Here is an 8,775-nt window from a genome sequence, read left to right on the forward strand (position 1 = left end):
GGTCAACACCTCCACCCTATCCCCTTAACCCAGTAGCCCCACCCAACACTAAGGGCAATTGTGGACATTAAGGGCAATTTATCGTGGCCAATCCACCTAACCTGCACATCTTTGGACTGTGGGAGGAAACCGGAGCACCCGGAGGAAACCCACGCACACACGGGGAGGATGTGCAGACTCCACACAAGCAGTGACTCAAGCCGGAATCGAACCTGGGACCCTGGAGCTGTGAAGCAATTGTGCTATCCACTATGCTACCGTGCTGCCTGACGTATTCGAAAGGTTAGGTGCGATTGGGCCGAAGTCGGGTGGTCTTTCCGAGGGTCGGTGCCGACTCGATGGGCCGAATGGCCTCCTTCCGCACGGGAGCCATTCTACGATTACTGAAATACGGTGAAAACGGCAGCAGCAGGACACAAGGACAAGTTACGGTCTCAGGCCAGAGCAAGTGTCCAAAGTAATGACACACACAACATTCGAAATCAATGAGATAAATACATTTATTGTGGACTGGTGCCATCTCCTGGCAGAACGGGAGCCGTGCGACACGGACACTCTCATTCAGGAGCATTTTAAATTGGAGCGAAATAACTTACGTTAAGTATGAATGTGTTCCAAAACAGTTTATCAAGCTAATCTAAAGGACCAATTGGAATCGGATTCTTTTAGTGAGCGATGGTGGTATAGTTGTGAGCATAGCTGCCTTCCAAGCAGTTGACCCGGGTTCGATTCCCGGCCATCGCAATAAAAAGCTGGTTGTATATTTTTGCGCCACTTCGTGAGTTTCAAACCGAGAAAGAGAAACAGTTCCGAACTCAGAATTTGGGCGCAATTGGGGAGTGAAATAAGTAACTTTCTCATCATTTTTTAATGTGGTTTCAATATGGACAGTGTTCCACTATTCACCCACAAGCCGTCAAACAACAGCTAAAAGCCGCAGCTTTTTCACTTCATCATCAAGTGGACCACAACAGACACGTTACAGACGAGGATGGGATTTGAAGCCACGTGTACAGAGCACAATGGATTATTGTGCATCACCTTAACCACGTGGTACAGCTGCTTTACTTCAGGGTCCTTTAGTATCCTTCAATCTAACTTCTTTGCGTTTCTTTCGCACAGTTGCTGATGTACAGAACACAGTCAAAGTGCAAATAAATTAAAATAATCTCTGAGTATATTTGCGCTTGTGGCGCAACGGGAGCGCGCCTGACTCCAGATCAGAAGGTTGCGTTGAAATCATGTCAGGCGCACGGAGCCTTTCTGCAGCTGGTTCCAGGAATTTCTCTCTGTAGAAATGTTCTCGAAATGACTCCATTCCACGATGCAAATAATATATTTCATATTTACCCGCTTGAGCAAATTTGTCAAATAGCAAGAAATTCATCTCGTCCTGTTGAAGCAGAATGACAGTGAGTTCAGTAAGAAATGTTTACAAACAACAGCAATTTCTTTCTGCTCAATGTACACAGTTACAGTGATCTGTATTAAACAGCAGGAGCGGAAACCGCAGTCCGCAGTATTCACCTTCACGGTGAGTCTGAATTTCAGTTTGGGGGTTTCAGAGAGAGCGGATGTTATTGTGGAAACTGAAGTCACTTTTCCTGTGAATGGAGCCGGATAAAGCGCCCTGGCCGGCCTGAGAGTCCCCGAGCCTCCATGAATCTTCACAGCTCACAGAGTGAAGGGCTTTTCCACTTTGAAAATGACCATGTCCGGCAGCTGGAGCTTTCCCTTGTATTTTCTGGGATCTGGGAAACAGCGGATCATCAAAAAACAGAAATGAAACACATATAATCGCAGTATTTATTTAAATGGGCTAAACATCAGTGCGCATGGCCTAATGGATAAGGAGTCTGACTTTGGGGAAATCGAGTGATGATGTCAGAAGATTGCAGGTTCGAGGCCTGCTGCGGTAGTTTTATACAGAAATCCGGTATAACTTGCTGACAATCCAGTTTTCCTTCCTCAGCTCAGTTCATTCAATTCTCTCTCATCTTAGTATTTCGTTTACCCCCTAATTAATCCACAATATCTGTTTGATTTGGATAAAGAAATGATTATGTATCAAGCGGTTCAATACAATTCTGTGGAGGGGATTCTAATGTCCTCAGGAAGATGGTTAGAGTCATAGAGTCATAGGTGTTGACAGCATGGAAACAGGCCCTTCCGCCCAGCTTGACCATGCCGCCCAGTTTCTATCACTAAGCTAGTCCCACTTGCCCGCATTTCGCCCATATCCCTTTCTACCCGCCCTGCCCATGAAACTGTCCAACTGCTTTTCAAAAGATAAAATCGTGCCCGCTTCCTCACCATTGCCACTGCCTCACGAAGCCCATTCCAGATGCCCACCACCCTCTGTGTGAGGAAATTTCCCTTCTGCTCTCTTTTGTATCTCTCCATTCTCACCTTAAACCTATGCCCTCTCATTCTAGACTTCTCTACCTTTGGGAAAAGATGCCGACTACCTTAGCTATGCTCTTCATTATTGTATAGACTTCTGTAAGTTCACCCCTAAGACTCATACGGTCCAGGGGGGAAAGTCCCAGCCTAACTAGCCTCTCCTTATAAATCACCATCAAGTCCTGGGAACACCCTCGTAAATCTCTTCTGCACTCTTTCTAGTTTAACAATATGCTTCCTATAATAGGGTGAGCATAACTGAACACAGCATACCGTGTGTGGTCTTGCCAATGTATTGTACAACTTGGTAGCACGGTAGCATTGTGGATAGCACAATTGCTTCACAGCTCCAGGGTCCCAGGTTCGATTCCAGCTTGGGTCACTGTCTGTGCGGAGTCTGCACATCCTCCCCGTGTGTGCGTGGGTTTTCTCCAGTTTCCTCCCACAGTCCAAAGATGTGCAGGTTAGGTGGATTGGCCGTGATACAATTGCCCTTAGTGTTTAAAATTGCCCTTAGTGTTGGGTGGGGTTACTGGGATAGGGTGGAGGTGTTGACCTTGGGTAGGGTGCTCTTTCCAACAGCCGTCGCAGACTCGGTGGGCCGAATGGCCTCCTTCTGCACTGTACATTCTATGATCTATGAACTCCAGCAAGACGTCCCAACTCCTGTATTCAACATTCTGTCGAATAAAACCGAGCATACTGAATAGCTTCTTCACCACCCTGTCCACTTGCGACTCCAGCCTCAATGAGCTGTGAACCTGTACTCCTCAATCTCTTTGTTCTGTAACTCTCCCCAACTCCCTACCATTAACTGAGTAGGTCCAGCCCTGATTTGATCGACCCAAATGCATCACATCACACTTATCCAAATTAAACTCTATTTGCCATTCATCGGCCCACTGGCCCAAGATGTTTAATAATGAGCTGGATCAACTGTTTTTTTGTTCAGAGGGATGTAAGATTATGTCACTGGATTGGGAATCCAGAGACCCGAACGAATCTTTGGGACACGGAATAAATTCCACCATTCAAATTCACTGATATAATAGATTTTCAGGGGCGGGGGGCGGGGCTTGACAGGATAGATGCTGAGAAGCTGGTTCACCATGTGGGAGAGTCTTGGACCAGAAGGAATAATCTCAGAGTAAGTGGCCGCCCATTTAAACCGGAAATGATGAGTAGTTTCTTCTCTCGGAGTATAATGTATCTGTAGAAATGTTTGTATGAACCGAATAGGGCTGTAAAGAGTGGGTCAGTTAATATGTTGATATTATGATTTTGAACATCTCGATCATATCTCCTCTCTGCCTTATCCTCTCCAAGGAGAACGTTCCCAACATCTCCAATCTAGCCTCCTAAATGGAATCAATCCTGTAAACCTCTTCTGCACGCTGCCCAATACGTCCACAGCCTTCCAATATTGTGGTTTCCAGAGCTGTGCAAAATATTCCATCTGATGTCTAACTGGCGCCTTGTACAGATTCAGCATAACCTCCTTCCTCTTGTTCTCTTTTCCACTCGTAATAAACCCAGAATAAGATTTGCTTTATTACCTGCTCTCTCCACCTGTCCACCTTCAATGATCTATCCACATATACACCCAGCTCTGTGTGTTCCTTCATCCGATAAATAGTTGAGGGGCAGCACGGTAACATAGTGGTGAGCACTATGGCTTCACAGCGCCGTGTCTCAGGTTCGATTCCCGCTTGGATCACTGTCTGTGTTCTCCGTGGGTTTCGTCCGGGTGCTCCGGTTTCCTCCCACCTTCCAAAGATGTGCAGATTAGGTGGATTGGCCATGCTAAATTGCCCTTAGGTTAGATGGGGTTGCTGGGGTGCGGGTTAGGGTGGAGGTGTTGGCTTCATGGGGGTGCTCTTTGAAGAGCCGGTGCAGATTCTATGGTCCGAATGGCCACCTTCTGCACTGTAAATTCTGTGATTCTATACTTCCCTACCAAAATGCATAATCTCACACGTCTCCAGACTGAAAATCATCTTTTGGCGTTTGAAGTTCTAGACTGTCCGCGTCTCAGTTTTCAAAATTTCCAAGTTTTTACCATTCCCAAATTTGAAACTGTTCCCTGTACACCATGATCTACAAATTGTTATGTATCAGGGAAGCAAATGTTCCAGTAGGACCCATGTGGAACACTCAAACCTTCTTCCAGTCGGAAAAGTCTCGATTGACCATTCCATTCTGTTTCTTATTATTCAACCACATTTATATCCATATTGCTACTGTCCCTTTTATTCCAGGAGCTACACATTTCGCTAATTCTGTGCAGTTTTAGTTTCCTTATTTAGGGAAAGATGTAAATACGTTGGAAACGGTTCAGGAAGGTTTCCTCGATTGGTGCCAGGAATGAGCCTTTCGTCAGTTGTAGGGAAATTACTGGAGAGAATCCTTCGAGACAGAATCTACTCCCATTTGGAAGCAAATGGACGTAATAGTGAGAGGCAGCATGGTTTTGTGTCTCGCTAACTTGATAGAGTTTTTCGAAGAGGTCACAGAGATGATTGATGCAGGTAGGGCAGTGGATGTTGTCTACATGGACTTCAGTAAGGCCTTTGACAAGGTCCCTCATGGTAGACTGGTACAAAAGGTGAAGTCACACGGGATCAGGGGTGAGCTGGCAAGATGGATACAGAACTGGCTAGATCATAGAAGGCAGAGAGTAGCAATGGAAGGGTGCTTGTCTAATTGGAGAGCTGGGACTACTGGTGTTCCGCAGTGATCAGTGCTGGGACCTTTGCTGTTCGTAGTATATACAAATGATTTGGAGAAAAATGTAACTGGTCTGATTAGTAAGTTTGCAGATGACACAGAGGTTGGTGGAATTGAGGATAGCGATGAGGTTTGTCAGAGGATACAGCAGGATTTAGATCTTTTGCAGATTTGGGCGGAGAGATGGCAGATGGAGTTTAATCCGGACAAATGTGAGGTAATGCATTTTGGGAGGTATAATGCAGGTAGGGAATATACAGTAAATGGTAGAACCCTCAAGAGTATCGAAAGTCAGAGAGATCTATGTCTACAGGTCCACAGTTCACTGAAAGGGGCAACACAGGTGGAGAAGGTAGCCAAGACGGCCTACGGCATGCTTGCCTTCATTGGCCAGGGCATTGAGTACAAGATTGGCAAGTCATGTTGCAGCTGTCTAGAACCTTAGTTAGGCCACACTTGGAGTATCGTGTTCAATTCTGGTCGCCACACTACCAGAAGGATGTGGAGGCTTTAGAGAGGGTGCAGAAGAGATTTACCAGGATGTTGCCTGTTAAGGAGGGCATTAGCTATGAGGATCGGTTGAATAAACTCGGTTTGTTCTCACTGGAATGACGGACGTTGAGGGGCGACTTGATAGAGGTCTACAAAATTATGAGCGGCATAGACAGAGTGGATAGACAGAGGCTTTTCCCCAGGGTAGAGGGGTCAATTACTAGTCAATTACATAGGTTTAAGGTGCGAGGGGCAAGGTTTAGAGGCGATGAACAAGGCAAGTTTTTTACGCAGAGGGTAGTGGGTGCCTGGAACTCGCTGTGGAGAACGTGATGGAAGCAGCGACGATAGTGACATTTAAGCGGCATCTTGACAGATACATGAATAAGATGGGAATCGAGGGATACCGACCCAGGAAGTGGAAAACATTTTAGATTCGTCATTGGTCAGGCAGCATGGTCGGCACGGGCTTGACGGGCCGAAGGGCCTGTTCCAGTGCTGTACTTTTCTCTGTTCTTTGTTGTTCTTTGAGCGGGTTTGCAATTGAGGAAAGGTTAGACAGACTGCACTTGTTTCCAGTGGAGAAGTGAAGAATGACAGTTGATTTGATTGAAGTACATCAGATTTTGAATGGTCTCGACAAGGTGGACGTGGAAAGGATGTCACTGCTTGTGGGAGTGAAAAAAACGGATGTCACCCTTTTCGGACGTAGATGGGGAAATTTCTCCCTCTCAGAGAGTTGTGCGACTTTGGAACTCTGCCTCAGAAGGCGGAAGGAAAATTGATTATTTTTAAGGCGGAGATTGAAAGATTCTTGTTCAGCAAATAAATCAAAGGTTTATCGGGGTTGCATACAACCATTGCATTCAGCCAACTACCTGGATGCACAAGCGTTCGTTTGTTTTACTTGATATATGAGGATAAATTCAGGGTCCTACACCATGGTGAAACGGTCTTTAAATGACGTGTTCGTTTCTTCACGTGTTCAGCACTGATATATTCTCTGGGGCGCAAACCTGCTCCCGACTTCATTCAATGATCGTCGTGATTTAAAAAAAAACAACAGGGCTCGTCCGGGATTTAACCCGGGACCTCTCGCATGTTATCGCAAATGGAAGCCCCTAAGCGAGAATCATACCCCTAGACCAACGAGCCCAATCACACTGAAAACTCACTCAAACCAGCTTATCATTGCCTCCCGAAGCTTATTGTATCAGCTCAATGCGCTTCTGAATTCCTGTTCAATTTCGTTTCGTTGTTAAGATAAAATCAAAAGAAACAATTTTTGCTTCTTGCTTTTCGTACTGGGATCATTGGGTAAATTGGGTTAATTTTGGTTAGTTGGCCTCCACTGCGAACAGAATGAAACACATACGGGACCAGTCTTTGCCGTTGCTGAGTAAACACTGTGCAATGGTCACTCCGAACGATTCTGTCATGAAGCTGCTCCTCAAGTATTCTCTTTCTCAATCTGCTGAAGGCTGAGCTGACACATTGGAGGTGAGGGCGAATACTATCTGCTGGATCTGCCTTTTTTCAGTGGTGGCTTCCGGTCATGGAAAACGGTCCACATTTTCCAAGATCTCGCCATTTTATTCTGTGTGCCATTCTATGTGAGTGTTCACAACAGAATTCAGCTCTTGGAATTCACCATGAAGCGCAACACCTCCGTACTCCCAGAACGCCTCGATCCACTGCAATTCGCATATCTCTGCATCCGGTCCACATCAGACGCCATTTCATAGAATCATAGAATTTACAGTGCAGAAGGAGGCCATTGGGTCCATCGAGTTTGCAACGGCTCTTTGAAAGAGCACCCTACCCAAGCCCACACATCCACCCTTTCCCCATAACCCAGTAACCCCACCAAACACTAATGGCAATTTTGGACACTGGGGGCAATTGAGCATGGCCAATCTACCTAACCTGCACATCTTTGGAATGTGGGAGGAAACCAGAGCACCCGGAGGAAACCCACGCACACATGGGGAGAACGTGCAGGCTCTGCACAGACAGTGACCCAAGCCGGGAATCGAACCTGTGACCCTGGAGCTGTGAAGCAATAGTGCGAACAACTATGCTACCGTGCTGCCCCTAACTGCTTCCCTGGCCCGACACTCATCCCTGGAGCATCTCAAAAACAAGGACTCCTACATCAGACTCCTATTTATTGACTACAGCTCCGCCTTCTACACCATAATCCCAGCCAAGCTCATATCAAAGCTCCAAAACCTAGGACTTGGCTCCCCACTCTGCAAATGGATTCTCGATTTTCTGATCAACAGACGACAATCAGCAAGAATGAACAACAACACCTCCTCCACAATAGTCCTCAACACCGGGCCTCCGCAAAGCTGCATACTTAGCCCCCTACTCTACACCCTGTACACACACGACTGTGTGGCAAAACTTGGTTCCAACTCCATCTACAAGTTTGCTGATGATACGACCATAGTGGGCCGGACCTCGAATAACGACGAGTCAGAATGCAGGCGGGAGATAGAGAACTGAGTGGAGTGGTGTGGCAACAACAATTTCTCCCTCAATGCCAGCAAAACTAAAGAGCTGGTCATTGACTTCAGGAAGGAAAGTACTGTACACACCCCTATCAGCATCAACGGGGCCGAGGTGGAGATGGTTAGCACTTTCAAATTCCTAGGGGTGCACATCTCCAAAAATCTGTCCTGGTCCACCCACTTCGATGCTACTACCAAGAAAGCACCACAGCACCTATACTTGCTCAGGAAACTAAGGAAATTTGGCATGTCCACATTAACCCTTACCAACCTTTACAGATGCACCAAAGAAAGCATCCTATCAGGCTGCATCACAACCTGGTATGGCAACTGCTCGGCCCAGGACCGCAAGAAACTTCAGAGAGTCGTGAGCACCGCCCAGTCCATCACACAAACATGCCTCCCATCCATTGACTCCATCTACACCTCCTGCTGCCTGGGGAAAGCAGGCAGCATAATCAAAGATCCCTCCCACCAGCTTACTCACTCTTCCAACTTCTTCCATCGGGCAGGAGATACAGAAGTCTGAGAACACGCATGAATAGACTCAAAAACAACTTCTTCCCCACTGTCACCAGGCTCCTAAATGACCCTCTTATGGAATGACCTCATTAACACTACACCCTGTATGCTTCAT

General features: G+C 46.6%; 1 non-coding gene across 1 annotated transcript; it reads left to right on the forward strand.

The window, feature by feature from the left end:
• The first annotated feature begins 672 nt into the window (after positions 1-672).
• On the forward strand, positions 673-744 carry trnag-ucc (transfer RNA glycine (anticodon UCC)). The gene has a single exon. It is a non-coding gene; the product is annotated as a tRNA-Gly (tRNA).
• Positions 745-8,775: the final 8,031 nt, after the last annotated feature.

This window comes from Scyliorhinus torazame, chromosome 24 (genome assembly GCF_047496885.1).
Source record: "Scyliorhinus torazame isolate Kashiwa2021f chromosome 24, sScyTor2.1, whole genome shotgun sequence".
Classification (NCBI taxonomy): Eukaryota; Metazoa; Chordata; class Chondrichthyes; order Carcharhiniformes; family Scyliorhinidae; genus Scyliorhinus; species Scyliorhinus torazame.